General features: G+C 37.6%; 1 protein-coding gene across 2 annotated transcripts in view; it reads left to right on the top strand.

The window, feature by feature from the left end:
• Positions 1–21,255, top strand: part of CD36 (CD36 molecule) — a 129,147-nt gene that overhangs the window by 20,062 nt on the left and 87,830 nt on the right. The window contains exon 1 of one of the 2 annotated variants that reach the window (XM_062210603.1): positions 19,092–19,114. The exons of the other annotated variant lie outside the window; for it this stretch is intronic. The gene's annotated coding sequence lies outside the window, so the exon portion shown is untranslated. Of the gene's footprint in view, positions 1–19,091; positions 19,115–21,255 lie in introns of those variants that run through there. 2 annotated transcript variants of the gene reach the window in all.

Here is a 21,255-nt window from a genome sequence, read left to right as displayed (position 1 = left end):
GAGGTAAAAAGAAAGCAATGACAGGACTCCTGTTCAACAATTCTTGGTATCTGCCTGCCAACAGGTTGATGACACTTATGCTGGTCACATCACAGAACAACTATAATTTCTAGATTCTTCCATTACTGAAAAATGCATGGGGGGCCCCTATCCAGGGTATTTGTCAGTCCTGGCAGCTGTTGAAATATTTAGAAGAATGTTAAAGAAAACTTGTTGTACTCAGGTTCCACAATCATGATGTCTCAGAACAAAAGGTTACCTAAGAACAGGTTGCAAGGACTCAGAATGAAAACCATCCCAGTGGCTTGCGTCAAGTGTGCTGCTGAAAGAGCAGTACCACATGAACACCTGCGCACAATAGATGAGGTCACTCAAAACATTCCTCCAAATGGTGGATACAGATGCTTTTCAGCCCATGGACCTTTTTCAGATGATGACTATGCCGGCCTTTTGTGTCTTGGCTTTTTAAATTTATCTGGCTCTCTGGGGATGACTGACAGGTAGTAAATCTACAGGCTTTCCTTAAAGTTTTCCAGTTAAATATATGCACCTTCAAATAGGATTTGATGTGGCCTACATTAAGTGAGATTTTCATGGCTTCTTTGTCATATTTTAACCACTATCAGCAGCAGCAGATAACAATGTCCTTTGAATAACACATAGTTTAATCAATCTGTTTTACATGTTTATGCTTGAAAAGACAAAGCATGTAACTTCTTAAAAAAAAATGAACATACTAAGGAATAACATATTAAGTTGTTCATCATCAGTCAGGGCAAGGGCTGATCAAGTCACCATTTCCCTCTTAGTATTTTTTTGTCTGTTCTACTTAATACTATTCGTTTAATTCTGTAATTCATACACAGTTATTCTTAAGTGTTGAAACTTAACTGAAAAGTGATCCCTGTTAAATATAAGAGTGGAAATAAGAGAGGGAAGAGATGAACAATTTGGGACATGATCAAGCTGACTTGCCCCAAATGGTAGAGTTAGAAACATACCAGGGGATTCCAATTCAGTCCCATCAAGGTTGCATGTACCAATGCCATCTCACTAGTCCATTTGATCAATTTCTGTTCACAATTGATCATAATGATAGGACTAAGAATCAAAGGGATCACATAAACAAGACAAGTGTCTGCTAATACTAACTGATAGAATCAAAAAGGGAGAGAAGGATCCAACATGGGAAGCAGGATACACAGCAGACTCATAGAATGGCGAATGTTCTAAACAGCACTCTGGCCTCAGAATCAGCCCTTAAGGCATTCAGATTGGGCTGAAGAGCCCATGAGAATATTTTAGGCATGGAAAGCCAAGACATTCTGGCAAAAAAACAAAAAACAACAAAAAAAAAAAACAAAAAAAAAAACCTAAATGAAAGATCTCCGCAAGTGAAATCCCAGTGGAAAGAACAGGTCATCAAAGAAGGAGGTACCATTCTCTGAAGGGAGGAGAGAACTTCCACTTTGACTATGACCTTGTCTAAATATGATCTGAGTCGGTGAACTCAAAAGGCTTCCATAACTTTGGCAACTCATGACAAGAGCCTAGGGTGATTACTGATGCCATAAACAGTGTCAATTTAAGTCAACAACAGGAGTCACTGTGCATTTACTCCTCATGTAGGATCTCTGTCCTCAACGTGCTGTACAATGTGATTTAATGCTATAACTAGTATTCAAACAGTATTTTTCACTTTGTGTTTCTATGTGGGTGCAAACTGTTGAAATCTTTACTTAATATATACTAAATTGATCTTCTGTATATAAAGAGAATTGAAAATGAGTCTTGATGTGAATGGAAGGGGAGAGGGAGTGGGAAAGGGGAGGGTTGCAGGTGGGAGGGAAGTTATGGGGGGGGAAGCCATTGTAATCCATAAGCTGTACTTTGGAAATTTATATTCATTAAATAAAAGTTTTAAAAAAAGTGAACATAAAAAGAACAGTGAAAGCCCCCAGCACTGATTATTAGAAGCTTCTAGAATGCTTACAAATGTATCCTATAAATGCAGATACTGAATCAACTAAGAAATTAGAATAATAAACCTGACGTAAAATCATGCATTAATATATAGTTTACATACTCATTTTAGCTAAAAAAAAAATCCTCATCTAAGGCAAAAGAAATCCAAGCATGAAATAAGGAAAAAAAAAATCCAGCTGATACCATTTACCTTGAAGGACATCCTATCTACAAATAAAAAGGCAAAAGTTGGCATCCTCAGACTTAGCCCACAGCTTTTGAGAATCAATGATTACAATTCCTAAAGTTGAAATGGCATCAAACAACTGTGAATAGCAAACACAGGATCTTACGTTACCATCTAATAGGAGATTTCAGTGATGATTTATTAAATATTTGTTTAAAATTTGTCTCACAATGTAAAAAGTCTTGTTAAATAATACTATGTGTTTGGGCTTTTATGCTAAGAGGTGGTTCAATTTCAATAGATGCAAAATCTTTTCTGTACCCCTAGTATGTATTAATGATTTCTGGTTGAGTCTTCTGTTGAATAATGGGCTTCACTTCAGATTGTAATATGAACTCAGTAATAAAGTACATAGACTTGGTCTGACTGCCTTTTACCTTCCTCTCAGCCTATATTATTATAAAGGATACATAGTATTTACTAAAGTAATAATACTCCTTACTGATACCTAGATGATTCACAAAAAATGATGTGGCAAACATATTCAATTCATAATCTTCCAATTACAAAGTACAGTACACAGATTTGGTAGTTTAATGTCAATTTGTGAATAAGGGAATGGAAGATTATGTTAAATAAATAATTGGAAAAGTTAAAGTAATAATTCAAACACCAAGGCAAAAGGCTGCACAGGTATCTTGAGTATTATTCTAATGCTCTTTCTTAAAAACATGAATGTCTGATAATTTTCAGAGAATAGACAACAAGAAGCAAAAAGAAATTGTGAGTTAAAAGATGACAAATGTGGAGAGACTGAATTGCATCAACCTTTCTTTAATTTTCAAGATTCTGCTGAACCCAATCCCTACTTACTGGATACTTAGCCAAACATTCAATTGTTTCCATAAACTTTATCCACTTTTCATTTCCCTTATTGCCCCACATAAAAATTATTTCCTACTTCTGGAGTTAGCAGAGCTCCAGGAAAACTGAATGTCTCTGTGTCTCATACATTCCCTGCCTCTTTCAGGGCCTTCAAGTGTTCCTTTACCTAGACACCCATTCTTTATCCTTTTTCACATGTTCAAATACTATGTTTTTTTTTTTTCAGCTTTCCAATGATATCCTGTTATTGCATACTTTCCCATCTGTCTCTGAACCGTCAAAGCAATTTCATGCATAATCTTAGGGTATTTTAAACTAGCTATCTTCTGTGATAACTAGTTTCTATTATCAAAGCATTTTCCCCAGTCATTGATTTAAATTAATGAATTACAAATTAGAAATAACATTTATGATATAATATCTTTATTATCTGTTTCAGTTTCTACTTTATAATCAATTCAGAATATACTTAAAAAAGAGACGAAATAAACAGTTTGAGATTGCCTTAGATGTTGTCAAATGAACATTCATTATTTTTATCAAAACTGAACACTGGAGCAGGTGTTAGGTGCCATGATTAAGTTGCCACTTGAGGTGTCTGCATCCCATATTGGAGAGTCTGGTTAGAATCTGGATCCACTTTGGATTCCAGCTTCCTGCTGCTCTGTACCCTGCCAGTCAGCCAGTGAGGACACAAGTACCTGGGTACCTGCCACTAATGTCAGAGACCCAGAATGAATTCCTGGCTCCCAGTTTCAGCCTAGCCTATCTCTGGTTGTTGTAGACATTTTTAGGGAGTGAGCATATATATGGAAGATCCATCTGTTTCTCCCTCTGTTTCTCTCTGTGTTTCTCCAAAATGAATTAAACACCTTGGAATAAATTTAACCTAGGTTGTTGGGTCTTCTCCCTCTTTTTTTTTTTTTTTTTTTTTGGTTGGGCTAATGGTACATCAATTTTACTTTTTTTTTTTTTCCAAAAAAAAACCTCTTAATTTTATTGATATTTTGTATTTTTTGTTTCAATTTTATTTATTTTCTAATTTTAATTTCTTTCCTCCTAGTAATTTGGGTTTGGTTTGTTGTTTTTCTATGTCCTTTAGATGCACTAATAGCTCATTTATTTGGTACCGTTCCAATTTCTTCATGTAGGCATCGATTGATATAAACTTCCCTTTTAACACTTTTTATTGTATCCCATAAGTTTTGATATGATGGATTGTTTTTCATTTGTTTCCAGAAATTTTTTGATTTCTCTTTTGATTTCTTCTATGGCCCACTCTTCATTTAGGAACATGTTGTTCAGTTTCCATGTGTTTGCATATAATCTAGAGATTCTTGAGTTGTTGATTTCTAGCTTCATTCCATTGTGTTCAGAAAAGATGCATGGTATGATTTTGAATTTTTTGAATTTGCTGAGACTTGCTTTATGGCCTAACATGTGGTCTATGCTAGAGAAAGTCCCATAGAATGATGAGAAGAATGTTTATTCTGCAACTGTGTGGCTAAAAGTTCTGTAGATATCAGTTAGGTTCATTTGGTACATAGTGTCATTTAGCTCTGTTTGTCAATTTTCCATTTAGTTGATATGTCAACTGATGAAAGTGGGGTTTTGAAGTCCCCCTTTACTATTGTATTGGAGTAGTTGTCTCCATTTAGATTCATTAACATTTCTTTTAAATAGGCAGGTGTCCTGTAATTGCATATGAATACATTTATTATAGTCATATCTTCTTTTTTAATTGACCCCTTAATGATCACATAGTGCCCTTCAACTTTAAAGTTTTTAATGTTAAAGCCTATTTTTTCTGATGCTAGGATGGCAACACCTTCCCTTTTTTGCTTTCCACATTTAAAAGTGACAGAAAAAAGTCTTTATAATATTCAACATAAGGGCAGTTGATAAATATATTACCACTGAAGTAATCTGATTGGTAGAAGGAATTGAATATTATCACTTCAATGTTTTTCAAGTGCTTAGGAAATCTTCCTAATTTCCTGAAGCCTAAATCCCAGAGTAACTGACACCATTAAAGTTTCTTCTTTTCTGTTTGACTGGGTGTCCTATGAGTTGACAGAGATTTAGTGGTCTCAGTTCATTGGATACTTCCCCACATTTTTTCACAAGCATGCCACATAATACTGTTCTAAGAAGAGGAAACAGGCTGGCAATAACTTAGATATTGCACATTAAATAGTAAAATATATTGAAAGTGACACTAATTTTAACATCAGAAATTACATTAGGAGAAAACTTACCTGCAAATTATGCAGATGTTCTGCTGAGGAGCAGGGATTTGTATTGTTTGATTCCTGGGATAGCAATCCTGATATAAGAAAGCATCTTTTTTTCATATGTGAGGCAGAATCCTGAGATAAATTGGATTATGGGATTAGTAACAAATTAATTTTCTAATATTTATGGCTAGCATTATTTATGTTACTATTTCAAAATTCAAATCATCAGCTCAAGATGAATGAAACTAGCACAATGGTTTTCAATGAGAAATGATAGCCATAGGAATTTAAATAATTTTCTCTGTTTAAAGAGAAAATAGGAAGCTCTCATAACTGTACGAGCTCTACAGATGTGAGCAACCATTTCTTGATCTTCTTTTCTGGGTGTGACCAACAACGTTGGTTGGACCTGCTTTGACATAATAACATATTAGGTGTGGTAGACAGGATTCCTGATAGCCTCACACATTTCTTCTCATAGGAATCCCCTTCCCTCTGAGTGTTGGTGGAACAGTGTATTTGGCATTTTTCACTTCTGAGACTGTGAAATGGTTATGCCAAATGTGAAGGGACTTTGCAGATCCCAAGTGGATTAGGTGCATGGTTTTAGAAAGGTGACAGGGCTTTGAAGTCTATGAGATTCTTCTGCTGGCTTTCAAGTAGGAAGGCCTCCTAGCTAGGCTCTGAGGGAAGTTTCAAGGAGTCCAACCTTGCCAATGGTCAACAAGGAAGCAGGGACCTTCATCTCACAAAGGCTAGGGACCACTATATGGGCTTGGAAGGTACCCAGCCTCAGGTGAAAACCCATCCCAGTCCCAACTTTGACTTTAGCCCATCTATGCCCACAATTCTGACACACAGAACTATGAAGTAATAAGTGGGTGGTGCCTTAAGCAATAAATTTGCTATTTGTTATGCATCATCACAAACAAATACAGCAGGGGTTTTCTTTTCATGTTTGTTTGCTATTAATTCCTATAACTTCTTCTGGTAAGACAAATCTGCAAGGGACATACTGTATGATAGGTTTCTTCCTTCTCCACAAATATTCTTTCAGGGAATTGTGGTTCAAAATTAAATATTGAATGTTTTTGTCATAGGTTAATTTCAATAAAGAAGTATATGAAAAATTGTTATTTAACTAGTCAATCAATACTTCTGGTGTGCATTCTAGGCACTGAGTACTGCCCCAAGCAGTATGAATATGGCCATACACAAGATATGGAAATATCTTTGGTCTCAAGGAGCTTACACTTTCATATGGAAGATAGATATTAAAAATCAGAACAATAGGACAATAATAAGTGGAAAAATCATGAAGTATGAGATGGGCAATGAATGGGGTTGGGAGACAGAGAATGGGGAGGGTTTTTCAGGAGCCTTTGAAACGATGGCCCATGGGAAGGTAACAGCTGAACAAAGACACTGATGGGGTGGGGAGAGAGCCAGGCAGAGGGATCCACTGGGACAGGTGCAGAGGTGGGATGTGGTGGTCACCTTCCAGGGGGCCTGTGTTATTTGACAGCATGGAATGTACAACACAGTAAGAGAGAAGGATGGAAAGCTAGGCATGGGCCAACCCCTGTGAGGTCTTATAGAGTCTAAATCTCTGAAGATCATTTTTGCTTCCTAAGCTGTCATCAGTACTATGGAGACACTGTCCATTTTAATGGTTATCTTTTATAAAGATCCAATTAAGCACTCTTAGAACAGAGTGCCTAAAGTCATTTGATGTCTCTTGAAAGACTATTGAGTTCTCTGTTATTTGGTGAGAGCTTTGAAACACAATGCAGTTCCCTTGTGGTCCTGGCTGCCAGGAAGAGACACCAAGCTTGGACTTAAGGAAACCGTCCTTGACTATTGGGGCAAATCCCTCTTGCGCCTTCATGATTATTTTCTTTATTTGTTCCACTGATTTCATATTGTTTTCTGTTATTTGAAATTTGTTGTTGAAATACTTATAATACAAAAAAAATTCTGTAAGGCCACCATATTTTCCAACCTGAAGTCTTTCTAAAGCTATGATTTATCTGAAATCAATTTATAAAACAATTGTTTAATTTAACTGTAGGATAAATTAACTAAATACACCCTCAATTCTGCCAATGAGGTTATTATTAACAAGTCTAAGTGAGATTTCTATTGGCAGGTGAAATAAGGCCTATGAGAGATCAATAGAGAAATAGATTTTATTGACTAAAGGGTATTGAAGAAAACATCACAGACAGGAGATACTTTCACTGAATCCTGAAATAAAAGCATGGTACACTGCTGAATATAGCAATTCTAAAGACTGCCTTTCATACTATGAATGTGATAATATACATATGAGTATGTTGTACTATACATGAAAGCTGTAAATATATATTACTTATATATATATGGCAATTTTCTTGCAGAGTAAAGTGTCTTAAGGAAGTGACTTGTTTCATTTACACAAAGTTACTATATAGGCCAATGGTGGCACTAACAGTAATTTTCCAACACAGAAATACCAATTAATTCAAATTCAGTTAGACTGGGATGGATACTGGACATGCTATTTTTCAAAAGGCTTCAAGTATACACATCTTATCACTGAGAGGCCAACACTGTGGCATAGTAGGTGAAGCCCCTGCCTATGGTGTGGCATCCCATATGGGCTCCAGTTCTAGTCCCAGCTGCTCCTCTTCCAATCCAGTTCCCTGCTAATGGCCTGGAAAAGCAGTAGAAGTTCATGTGCCCCTGCACCCTTGTGGGATATCATTAAGAAGCTTCTGGCTTCAGACTGACCAGCTCTGGCCATTGCAGCAATTTGGGGATTGAACCAGTGGATAGAAGACTTCTCTGTCTCTCCCTCTCTCTGTCTGTAAATCTGCCTCTCAAATAAATACATAAATTAATCTTTAAAAATTCATTAAATTTAGGGTGTGACAGGTACAGTACTGACAAACTCTCAACAGAAGAAATATTGGAAGCAGGAAGAGATAGTGCAGGAATTATTTCATTGAAGAGCAGATTATGCAAGAAAAGGAATGACAGTTGAGGGTCTTAGAGATTGATCTGAGAAGTTAAAATCTATGGGGTTAAAAATCTATTAATGTTTCATTTAAAATGCATAAATTATAAAATCAAATTTGAGTTTTAAGAAGATATCTAATCAACTAAAGGGCAAAAAAATCTGTGTGCAAGGATATCAACTATGTCTCCATAGTAAAAGTGAGTGATAATCACTGACTTAGCAGGAGGCAATGAATATGGAACACAGGAGACCAAATAAAATATATAATTATCCCAGTGCCCAAGACCTGCACCCATGGGTGCACTGTCACAGCAAAGTCAGATTCTTCACTACTCCAAGCCTCCATTTAAACTTGTAAAATGATAAATGTCCGTATTATATCAGAGTTAGAATATTAAATCACCAGCACTGTACTAATATATGGAATATTTTCAAAAAATCCAACTGATTTTACTAGTTAAAGTTTAAGGGTAAAAAAATAGATTTTGGAATTTAGCCTGTGAAGAGGATAGTTCACCAAGGAAGAGAAGATGTTGGAAGATAAGAGAGAACATAGGTCTAGACTTTAATGGATACATATATTTGGAGTGTATGTAAAGCAAGGTGGACATTGGGTACAGTTGTTAAGATGCCAGTTGGGATACCTGTACTATAGTCACTGAGTTCAAGCCCTAGCTCTCCTTTCTGATACAGCTTCCTGCTAATGCACACACCCTGGTATGCTGCAGATGAAGGCCTGAGTACCCAGGCTCTTGCCACCCAAATGGAACACCAAGATTGAGTTCCAGATTCCTGGCTTTTGAGGGTAAACCAGCAAATGGAACCTCTCTGTCTCTCACTCTTTCACTCTCTCCCTTCCAAATATATAAATTAGTTTAAAAAAAAACAATTCAGATAAATCAAAGGAGACCAAAAAAGTTGACAGAAAGGGTGGACAGGAAGGAAATATGCAAAAACAGAGGGGTTATCCATGAAGTGTGATCTAAGCCCGGACATCTCAATTCTGGCACTTGACCAGATCACTTTGACCTCAGGATTATAAGTATGTCTTGGAGACAAGAGGGTGGAACTCCTTTGTTTACTGGATGCTACTTTGTACAATTGCTTATCGAGAGAGTATATAAGAATTGTTTGATTATTGTTGATAATTGTCTGATAACATGAACACAAAGTTTTCTACAGCATGGAGGTAATAATTAGAACAAACCAAGGCTCTGTCTCTGATTTAAAAACCAGTGGGACATCTGCTTGGCTTCTTCCATAATTGGCCATCAGCCTGTTGTTGTGCTAGATGAGAGACTTTATGTCCTGTGGATATTATTTGCTCTTGGTCCTGGGGGAACCAAGTTCCCATTAGATTGCAAACTCTATATGCACAGCCAGATGTATGCAAAACTCTTGCACAATTTCTCTCAGGCATGTTTAACATTTTGCTGTTAGTACTGTTCTTCTTTTTTGTTGTTTCCTTTGGTTCTTCCTCTGTTAGAATTGAGTATCTCTTCAAACTCACAGTTCCAAAGTTGTCACTTGTGTGTTGACTTTCCTTGTCAAAGCCTTGTGAAAGCTTCTTCTGATGGCCAAGCTAAAAGATATACTGTTATCCCTCAGTATCCCCCTGGGAATTGGTTGCAGGACTTCTCACAATACCACAATTTGCAGACACTTGTTTCTGATGGTATAATATTTGCATATATCAAGTACACCCTCCAGTATACCCTAAACATCCTAGAGACTATTACCTAGTACAATGTAGATTCTTCATAAATAGCAATTATACCATGTCATATGACTTAGGGAATAATAAAAAGAAAACAAAGTCTATATGTATGCAGTATCGACATCAGTTTTTGTAAATAGATATTTTCTATCACATTAGTTGAATCTGTGAAGACCAAAGCCATGGATACTGGGGCAGACTGAATTGTTGTAATATCATTCATCCCTGTGTTCCTATTGTTCCATCTGTTCACTCATTCATTCACTCTTCATTCAGGACATAATTGTTTAGCACCCGCTATGCACTAATTTCTTGGCTAAATGTGTTGTCAGATGTTATTCAAAGAATGGATGTTGGGGTATAGAATAGCTTCAATTTAAAGATTTCCTTAATCAATCTCATTCCTCTTTCTTTTCCTCTGCCCCCCATCCCACCAGTTGAAGTTACCTTCTGAATATTTCTGAAACTCATGTTTTTCCCTTAATTTTACTGCATCCATTTTAGGACAAGTTATCATCACAATCAGCAAAAGTCGCCTCCCTGGGTTTGCCACTCCGTTCTTCCATCTTTGGTATATTAACAACCTAGTGGCTGGCTGGCTGGCTGGCTGGCAGAGACTATGTTTTTAAATGTAATTGAGACCCAGTCCTGTATTTCTCAAGATTAGAACACTTCAGAGGCTTCTCATTGTTCCTAAGACAAATCCTTAAAAACCCCCATGACATCTGGTCCATCCCTAATCCTCCTGCACCCTCTCTTACTACTCCTCCCTGTTCTTTGCTACCCAACCACATGGGTTTTCTGCTTTTAGCTTTCAGTTACTTAAATTTTCCAGGTCCCTTCTTGTCCATTGCATACTTACTGCAGCTGTTAGTCCCTTGTCTTTGAATGCTTTCCTAACTCTTTGCCATAATACCTACACCTTAGCTTAAATACACATGTGCATACGTACACACCCTTATCTATATATTGTGTAATATCCACATATACCTGTATATATACAATGTATATCTGTATTTTTAGATACAAATATCAATATATGCATGTATTCATCACACACATCCATGTGTATGTCTTTGTGCATGTTTTAAGATCCATGCATAAGTTTTTATAGTATACATTTTCCATGTAAGTATTTTTGCATGTGCCCCATATGCATGGTTTTCTTTTTTTATAGAAAAATTTTATTTAATAAATATAAATTTTGAAAGTACAACTTTTGGGTTATAGCAATTCTTCCCCCCATAACCACCCTCCCACCCACAAACCATCCCAGCTCCTACTCCCTCTCCCATCCCATTCTTCATTAAGATTCATTTTTAATTATCTCTATATACAGAAGATCAACTCTATACTAAGTAAAGGTTTCAACAGTTTGCATCCACACAGCACACAAAATATAAAGTACTGATTGAAGACTAGTTTCACTGTTATCATAATATAATACATTAAGGACAGAGGTTCTACATGGGGAGCAAGTGCACAGTGACTCCCATTGTTGATTTAACAATTAACACTCTTTTTTTAAACTTTAATTTTTAACTTTCATTTAATAAATATAAATTTCCAAAGTACAACTTTTGAATTACAGCGACTTCCCCCCCATAACCTCCTACCCATCCACAACCATCCTTCTCCCACTCCCTCTTCCATTCTTCATCAAGATTCATTTTCAATTATCTTTATATACAGAAAATCAACTTAGTATATACTAAGTAAAGATTTCAACAGACTGCACCCACAAAGACACACAAAATATAGAGTATTGTTTGGGTAGTAGTTTTACCATTAATTCGCATAGTACAACATTAAGGACAGAGGCCCTACATGGGGAGAAAGTACACAGTGACTCCCGTTTCTGATTTAACAATTGCCACTCTTATTTATGACGTAATCACCCAAGGCTCTTGTCATGAGCTGCCAAGGCTATGGAAGCCTTTTGAGTTCACCAACTGTGATGTTGTTTAGACAAGGTCATAGTCAAAGTGGAAATTCTTCCTTCAGAGAAAGTTACCTCCTTCTTTGATGGCCCATTCTTTCCACTGGAATCTCACTCGCAGAGATCTTTCATTTAGGTCATTTTTTTTTCCACAGTGTCTTGGCTTTCCATGCCTGAGAAAGTCTCATGGGCTTTTTAGCCAGATCCAAATGCCTTAAGGGTTGATTCTGAGGCCAGAGTGCTGTTTAGGGCATTTGCCATTCTATGAGTCTGCTGTGTATCCTGCTTCCCATGTAAGATCATTCACTCCTTTTTAATTCTATAAATTATTATTTGCAGACAGTGGTCTTATTTTTGTGATTCCTTTGACACTTAATCCTATCTGTATGATCAGTTATGAACTTAAACTTATCACTTTAACTAGTAAGATGGCATCGGTACCTGCCAACTAATGGGATTTGGAGTCTCATGGCAAGTTTTTAGCTTTACCCTTAGGGGTAAGTCCAAGGGAGTATGTGCCAAACTGTACATCACCTCCCTCTCTAATTCCCACTCTTTTTTTTTTTTTTAAACAGGGATCATTTACCAGTTAACTTTAAACACCTAAGAATAATTGTGTGTCAATTAAAGAGTTCAACCAATGGTAATAAGTAGAAAAAGAAAATACTAAAAAGAATAAAGTAGTAAGCTGTTCCTCGACAGTCAGGACAAGGGCTGATCAAATCGCTGCTTCTCATAGTTTCCGTTTCACTTCCACAGGTTTCCTTTTAGGTGGTCAGTTGTCACAGATCAGGGAGAACATATGGTGTTTGTCCCTTTGGAACTGGCTTATTTCACTCAGCATGATGTTTTCTAGATTCCTCCATTTTGTTGCAAATGACCTGATTTCATTTTTTTTTTACCACTGTGTAGTATTCCATAGACTACATATGCCATAATTTCTTTATCCAGTCTTCTGTTGATGGGCATTTAGGTTGATTCCATGTCTTAGCTATTGTAAATTGAGCTGCAATAAACATTGAGGTGCAGACAACTTTTTTATTTACCAATTTAATTTCCCTTGGGTAAATTCTGAGGAGTGGATGGCTGGGTTGTGTGGTAGGGCTATATGCAGATTTCTGAGGTATCTCCAAACTGTCTTCCATAGTGACTTTACCAGTTTACATTCTCACAATCAGTGGGTTAGGGTACCCTTTTCCCACATCCTTGCCAATATTTGTTGTTGGTAGATTTCTGTATGTAAGCCATTCTAACCGGAGTGAGGTGAAACCTCATTATGGTTTTGATTTGCATTTCCCTGATGGCTAGTGATCCTGAACATTTTTTCATGTGTTACTTGGCCATTTTGATTTTCTCTTGAAAAATGTTTGGTTAGGTCCTTGGCCCATCTCTTAAGTGGGTTGTTTGCTTTGTTGTTGTGGAGTTTCTTGATCTCTTTGTAGATTCTGGTTATTAATCCTTTATCAGTTGCATAGTTTGCAAATATTTTTTCCCATTCTGTTAGTTGCCTCTACTTTCCTGACAGTTTCATTTGCAGTACAGAAACTTCTCAGTTTGATGTAATCCCAGTTGTTAATTTTAGCTTTGACTGCCTGTGCCTCTGGGATCTTTTCCAGGAAGTCTTTACCTGTGCCTATATCTTGCAGGGTTTCTCTGATGTCTCTAATAATTTGATTATGCCAGGTCCTGGATTTAGATCTTTAATTCATGTTGAGTGGATTTTTGTATAAGGTGTAATGTAGGGGTTTTGCTTCATACTTCTGCATGTGGAAATCCAGTTTTTCCAGCACCATTTGTTGAAGAGACTGTCCTTGCTCCAGGAATTGGTTTTAGCTCCTTGATCAAATATAAGTTGGTTGTAGATATTTGGATTAATTCCTGGTGTTTCTACTTGGTTCCATTGGTCTATCCATCTATTTCTGTACCAGTACCAGGTATGCTTGCTTTTCAATACTTTTTTTCTATCAAAATAAGCTTACCTCTTTATTTTATATTCCATGGACTTTTTGAAGTCCCCTTGTGTAAGCCTTCTGATTGCCCAGCTTATCCCCTTGCAATGTCTTTTGCCCTCCTTTGCTAAACAATAAGATATTGACAGCAAAGACTTTGGCTCTTAATTTACCATTTTTCATCAAAGAATAGCACAACAATGCATGTAAATGGAATCTCAATGTATCTTTCTGCTGAATGAATAAATGATTAAATGACCACACATCCATTCAGCAGGCAAGTGTGCATCTTTGTGGCTACAGTGTGTCATGGAGATGGTTGCTAAGACTTTTACAATGAAACAACAGACATTGGAAGGGAGAACAAAACTAAAGAGATGAAGTTTAGCAATAATTTTAGCCTTAAAAGACTTAAAAGCCCTATTTCATTAAATTATTTTAATAGGATAAATTTTCCTTGATCCTCATTATTTTTGAGTAGCAAGCACATAGGAAGTACTTTCCCCTGAAGTGAATATTTTTTCAAACATATAAGTTACTGTTTTTTAATTGACACATAAAATTGTGTGCATTTATCATGAACAACACTGTTTTGAAGCATGTCTGGACACTGTGGAATTAGAACCTGGCTAATCAGCACAGATGTGGCCGCTCATGGTTATCATCTATTTGGTGAGAACACTTCTCATCCACACTGTTAGTGTTTTTCAAGAAGACAATATATTGAAGTCTGTTTTGAGAGACTATGGCAATAAAGGCTTCACTTGAAGTGGATGTTTGATTAAGGACATTTCACACAGGATTGATATGAGGGCAGCTGGTTGGGCAGAGTTTAACATGAACCACTAGGCTAAATGCCTGCCCCAATGTCATGAATGCTACATAAGGCACACTGGAAGATGCTGGTTAAATGGAAAAGAAAAATATGTGATGGAGAGGTAGGATCCAGAAGGCATCAGAGAAGCAGGATTTGGCAGGTGATAGTAGGAGAGAAAGTACAACAACTAACCATACTACTGCTACGGTAACCAGGATGCTTTGCACATGTACAGATGGATTTAACTGCTTGTTCTCAAGAATGAGTTTTCATACAGAAATGGGAAATTGCAGGACAGTGTCTTGGGTGGGACAGCTGTACTAGCAGCATGACTGTTAATGTAGCTTTCCTGTCTTGAACTGATGCCACTTCCTGCCAGTGGAGGCCAGTTCGAAAGTTCTTAAGTATTTGAAAGGCCACCAGTTGGATCAAGAGGCCATGTATTTAATTGATGCTCCTGGGGGAAATGTTCCATTTTGAAGATGGTTGGTGAAAAAAACTTCTGAGTCCCTGGGTGGAGGGGCTGGTGTTCTTGTGCTAGTTCATGGCTAGAGCCATGGTCCTCCCTCACCCATCCCCCTACACTGCCTCTCTTCCGTCCCCCTCCCCCTCCCCCCTGCCCAGGTTGAGGTCCAACCTGGGGTTCATAAATGGTAAGGTATACCTAATTCATGGAAAGCAAATCTAGGAATTCCTATTATTTTTAACAGAATAGAATTCATATTCAGAGATGGTAGTGCTTAGAACTTGGAAATACATTCTATGATATTAACTGGGCTTCACAAAAAATATTGGAATACCTGAAAAAGCCCATGGAAAAGTGAAATTCAAAGTAAGATTAATTTGGAGGCCAAAAATGTGAAATTCAGTTTTTTCATTGTACATATTTTCCATGAACTTTTTGAAGGGTCAATCATGGATTTAAAACTTTTTTTTTTACTCCCAAATAAATTTCTCTTTTAATTAAATTTTTCCACAATTTGAAGGACCCTCAGATCTGTGACTGTGTTCATTGACTTTTTAAAAAAAGATTTCATTTATTTGATAAACAGTTACAGAGAGAGAGGGAGAGACACACACAGAAAGACAAATCTTCCATTGCATTCATTCTAAAAGGCTACAACAGCCATGGCTGGGCTATGCTGAAGTCAGCGGCCTGGAAATCCATCCAAGTAGTCCATGTGGATGGTTAGGATCCAAGCAATTGGGCCATCTTCTGCTTTCCCTGGCACATTATCAGGGGGCTGGATCACAAGCAGAGTGGCTGGTGTTCAAACCAGTGCTCCAACATGGGATACAGGTATTGTAAGCAGAGGTTTAACCTGATGTGCCACAAAGCCGGGCCCTGTTCACTCAATTTTTAAAATTTGTTCTCTCATTTATTTGATAAAATAGTTTGACAAGTTCCTAGATGAAATAGAAGAAACATTTTACATGCATGATAGCTGGGACTATATGACTTCTTGTCTCCATGCAATAGTGACCCTAGCATTGACCACCTGGTCTGACCCACTGATTCCTTCCCCCTCATCAGACCTCAGAGTGCCAGAGAGGTGGGCACAAGGGCTGGCCCTGCAGGCTCTGGTTGGACAAATCCTGCTTATACAAATGGGCAAGAAGAACTTGACAACTATAAAACCAAGCGATGAAACCATCCTGGGCTAGTGCTGTGGCTTGTGGATCCTCTTTTCCCTGTGTTAGGGACATGATGCTTCTGGGGATTTGCTGGTGTCATAGCGATACTCCACAGAGACTGGTTCTGTGCATTCCCTAACTTTGCTCCAACAAAAAATAAATAAATAAAAGAGGCCTTAGAATTGCTTGGAGGAAGGCTAATGGGATACATACGAAGCATGGAGGAAATTCATTGTGCACCTGAAACTATGGTGTAGGGGTGAAAATACACTTGCCTTCAAGTCAATTATATGGGTTAGGTTCTCAAATGAACTGCTTATTAACCATGGGTCTATTGTCAGGACACTGAGTTTCACTTTTCTTTTGCAGAAAATATACCTGAAAATATTTGCTTGATTTGGAAGGCTATTGGGAAGTGAGAAAGATATTCTGAAATATCTATCCAGCAAAGCAACAGGCACATGGGCACTGCTTAATACACAGGACTTGTTCTTAAAATATTATGTAAATACTGGTTTTGGTAACTTGACAAAATAGCCATTTATTTGTTTTCTGGGATGGTGGGAATACTGTTTTATTTAAAATGTGGTAACTCATGGCAGGCATTTGGCAGGGTGGTTAAGATATCTTGAGACAGCTGCTTCCTATATTACAGCATGTGGGTGTGATTCTGGCTACACTCTTCAAATTCAGCACCCTGCTAACGTGCACTCTGGGAGGTAGTGGGTGATGATTCAGGTAGTTGGGTCCTTGCCACCCAGATCAGAGACCCAGATGGAATCCCCAGCCTTGATCTGGCCCAGCCTAGCCCTGGAAGTTGTAGGCATTTGGCAAATGAACTACTGAATGAGAAGTTTCTGTCTCTCTCTCATCCCCACCCTCTTGGAATCTCTTTGCTTTTCAAGTAAATAAAACTTTTTAAAATGTGGGAAATCTAAGGTCTACCATTTTTGTTTTTTTAATTTTCTAATTTTTTAAACTTATATAAGGTGAACAAACTTTATGTATTTCATACATGCAGATTTAAGAGCATAATGATACTTCCCACCCTACCCTCCTCCTGCGCATGCTCCTACCCTCCCTCATACTTCCTTTCTTATTTTTTTCTTTTAACTTTTACAATGACTAAGCCTAATAGTTTCTAGTTGCATCCATTTTGTTGCAAAAGACAGGACTTAATTTTTGCCGTTGAGTAGTATTCCATAGAGTGTATATACCATAATTTCTTTTTTAAAAGATAGATTTATGTATGTATGTATGTATATATGTATTTGAAAGGCAGAGTTACAAGAGAGGCAGAGACAAAGGCAAGAGAGAGAACTTCCATCCACTTGTCCACTCCCCAGATTGGTGCAATGGCTGGAGCTGTGCCGATTTGGAGCCAGGAGCCTTTTCAGGGTCTCCCACACAGGTGCAGGGACCCAAGAACTTGGGCCATCTTCTACTGCTTTCCCAGGCCATAACAGAGTGCTGGATCAGAAGTGGAGTGGCCAGGTCTTGAACTGGTGCCCATATGAGATGCTGGCAGTGCAGGCAGCTGCCTTTTCCTGCTATACCACAGCTCAGGCCCCATATATACCATAATTTCTTAAAAAAAAAACAAAAAACAAAAAAACCTATAACTGACATACTTCAGTTTATTTTATAATCACAAGCTTAACCCTTTACTAAATAAAGAATTCAACAAGCAGTAAGCAGAAAAATCACTGTTCTTCAAGATTATAGACAAGGACTAAAGACAAATTTCAAAATGTCTATTTCACTCATTTACATTTGATGTTTGTGCTCTAAAGAAATAATAATTGAAAATATTTAATACCACCAAATGTCACAGAGCAGTATGACTTTCTAGTTTCTCAACTCACTTGAAGACAGAAGTTCTTGATTATATGAATTCTATAGAGTTATTTATTGTTAGAAATCTCATCATATCTTTAGAGCTATAATTTGCTAGAACTTCATTCACAATGTGTGTTCAGGCTGAGGGTAGAGCCTTATTCATGTGAGTACCAGTAACACTGAATTCACACTAAATCAACTATTATGCAACTGTTCCAAATGATTAAAGAAAAACAATAATTTAAAGCAAAGCATCTTTGCAAGACCCAGCACAATGAGCCTTGCTAACTGAGGCAAACAAAGAGTGACCAAACTACTACAGAAAACATATCAGAGAAAAATGGCTAAGAAATACATATTCACACTTCGGCGGCTCACCTGTAAAAGTTACTGAAGCAAACAAGCTCCTTGTGGAGTAAATGATACTCAGTGTTCACTATTTTATGGCTTCTATGAACCAGGAAGGGAGCGCCTGCATCTGTTACTGACACCATCACAGCAAAGGGTCATCAAGAGAAGCAGCCAACTGATTACTAACGATTTTGAATTTCGCTGTCGTTTGAGCACAGCAACTACCTGTGAAGGAGCACAACAGGTTTTAGCAGGAAAAGGATTAAGGGTTTCATTTTCCTCATCTGAGACCCAAAATGAGAGAGAATTTCTAAGCGCACTTTCGCTTCCTTTGGCTCAGGTGCCAGGGATCTATATTTATCTTGGGTCAGGCTTGCGTCGGAAGCTCTGGAAGTCTCAGGATGTCAATGGCTGGCTGATGTCAGGCTAACCTCGAAGACAGATGAGTGGTAGAGACCCGCGCCTCCTATTTGAGCTCATAGCTGCTGTGCTGTGGAAATCACGTGCTTACTCTGCGTCTCCTCCTACCAGAGGCTGGCTGAAAGCAGTCTTCAGATCCTTCAACTGAGCGGGTGAGCTCCTATAGAAGTGGGTGAGCAGAATTCTTTTTATTTAGGAGTTTGACTGTAAATGTCTGTACTTTTGGCACCGCCATCTACTTAGCAATTTTTAACTCCCCGAGAAGATGAATACTAGCTGGCATAATAATTTAGTCGAAGATGCTTGTGTTAACATATTTATAAGCTTTCAACCAGCTGGATAAAGAAATTTGACTTTTAACCCAGAAATGTTACATTCCCACACAGCTCTCAGTTCATCCTGTGAAATTCCCATTTGCACATTGCATGCCTTTTATGTAGAGAGTGTTGGAAAGTTTAACTTCTCATGATTTCAAAAGTACAATTATAGTTGAAATCTTTATTCTTTTAGATTCCTTACATTGATCTGGTGTGTGCTATGATAAGTTCTTATTTCAATTTCTATTTTTTAAAGAATATTAATCCTTTGAAAATAATACTCAAATTCTGACCAATTAGATTTTTCTGTTTTAAGTTGGAAAAACCTTTAAAAAAAAAGACCAGAAGTTAAATGCCCTGCTCTTGAGGGACTTGGCTTTTGAGTTTTTGTCTCTATTGACAAATTTGTGAATTAAAAAAAACTGAGTAAAAAGACCCAATTCTCTTACCAATTTAACTCTTAAGGAAAAAAATCTTTCCACAGTAGAAAACTTGCTGATCATCAATGATCATAGAGATTTTATTAGCTGTGGGCATCTAATGTCCTATTGGTTGGGTGGAGGGAGAGTTTGCTATATAGCAGGTTTTTCGTTTTATGGTGAACTTCATATATGGCTATGAAAGACTAGGCAAAGAATTATGAAGTAGTGACATATAGAAAGAAAACTTAAGAATGTACTTATTTGGAGGCAAAATTAAACGCTAATACCCCAAATAAGAGTCATCCCAATTTCTCTCCATGATGTTCTACTCTATAAAACCTGTGTAGGAGTAGGTGGGGTTCTTTACCTTTAGTGAGGGCTGCTATGTTTTGTTCTTTGGAGAGTGGGTGCTCGGTGCTGTGCTGAATTCCTGGGAAAGCACTGGACTGATGCTTACAGAAATGTAAACCTCTTGCTCTCTCCCATGAGAGAATTCAGCACTCGGGTGGGGGCTCGATCAGAGGAAGAGCTGCAGGCAGCCCGCCTTGTTCTCAGGTGTATCTGACTCAGTAAGCAAAAGTGGATTTGAGTGGCGGTATTTGAGACTTGTGGAACCTGGAGGAGAGGCAAAGAGAAATATTTTCAAAGGATGCCCTGCACAAACACTAATTATTTGGAATCGGATCCTTTTATAAAGGACAATGACAATTTTGCTCTTTCCCATTCTAAGCACTTAAGAAAGCAAGCAAACACCCGAGGACAATAAAACAGTTTATACTTGGTTGAACTCAGAAGCATATGTCGGATAAATGAAATGAATGAATGCATGCCAAATCGGTGGCAGGACTGTGTGAAAATCTAGAGTAGGATAATTCAATGGAACAAAATATTTCTCTTAGACTAAAGAAATAAAAATATAGTGCTGACAGTATGAGCATGTCTTATTTTGTTTTGACATAAAATGTTGATTAAGTTTCCTACTTAAGGTATTCAATCTATTCTCAGTAATTATGCCGTAACCAAAATAGGGGCTTTTTGGGGAAAAATTTAGGAAATTTTGAAATTAAGAAATGCTATAAGGAATATGAACAGGGGCAATGTCATTCTTAAATATTGCTAGGTACATGAAAATCGAAGTGTATGTCAGCACTTAATGGCAACCTACAGGAGTGGTCCAGGATGAAGAGTAGGGATGGTGCTATGCTCTGTGTCTGATGCCCAGAATCCTCAAGGTGCCAAATCCAAAGAGACTGAATCACTAGGAACTGCTCAACAGGAGAGGACAGAGACTGAAACTGGGGTGAATGCACAGGGCGTAGAGAAAGAATGTAGTCGAGTACATAATTAGTTTTGCTGTTTTGTTTGTCCCTGTGGAGGTCCAAAAGCTGGCTAAGCCACTGGAAACTTCTTTCACAAAAGGGCAATTAGTAGGCTATTGGTTCCATAATAAACTTTCCAGCCATTTCTTTATAAAGAAGGCTACGGTGAATTCTGTTTTGTGTCTTTAGACAAATTAAGCCATGTGGAGCATAAGTCACACTTTCACTCGGGTGCTTGTAGTATCCTCTAAACCA

This window comes from Lepus europaeus, chromosome 1, assembly GCF_033115175.1.
Source record: "Lepus europaeus isolate LE1 chromosome 1, mLepTim1.pri, whole genome shotgun sequence".
NCBI lineage: Eukaryota > Metazoa > Chordata > Mammalia > Lagomorpha > Leporidae > Lepus > Lepus europaeus.
This window is presented reverse-complemented; position numbering and strand designations above follow the sequence as displayed.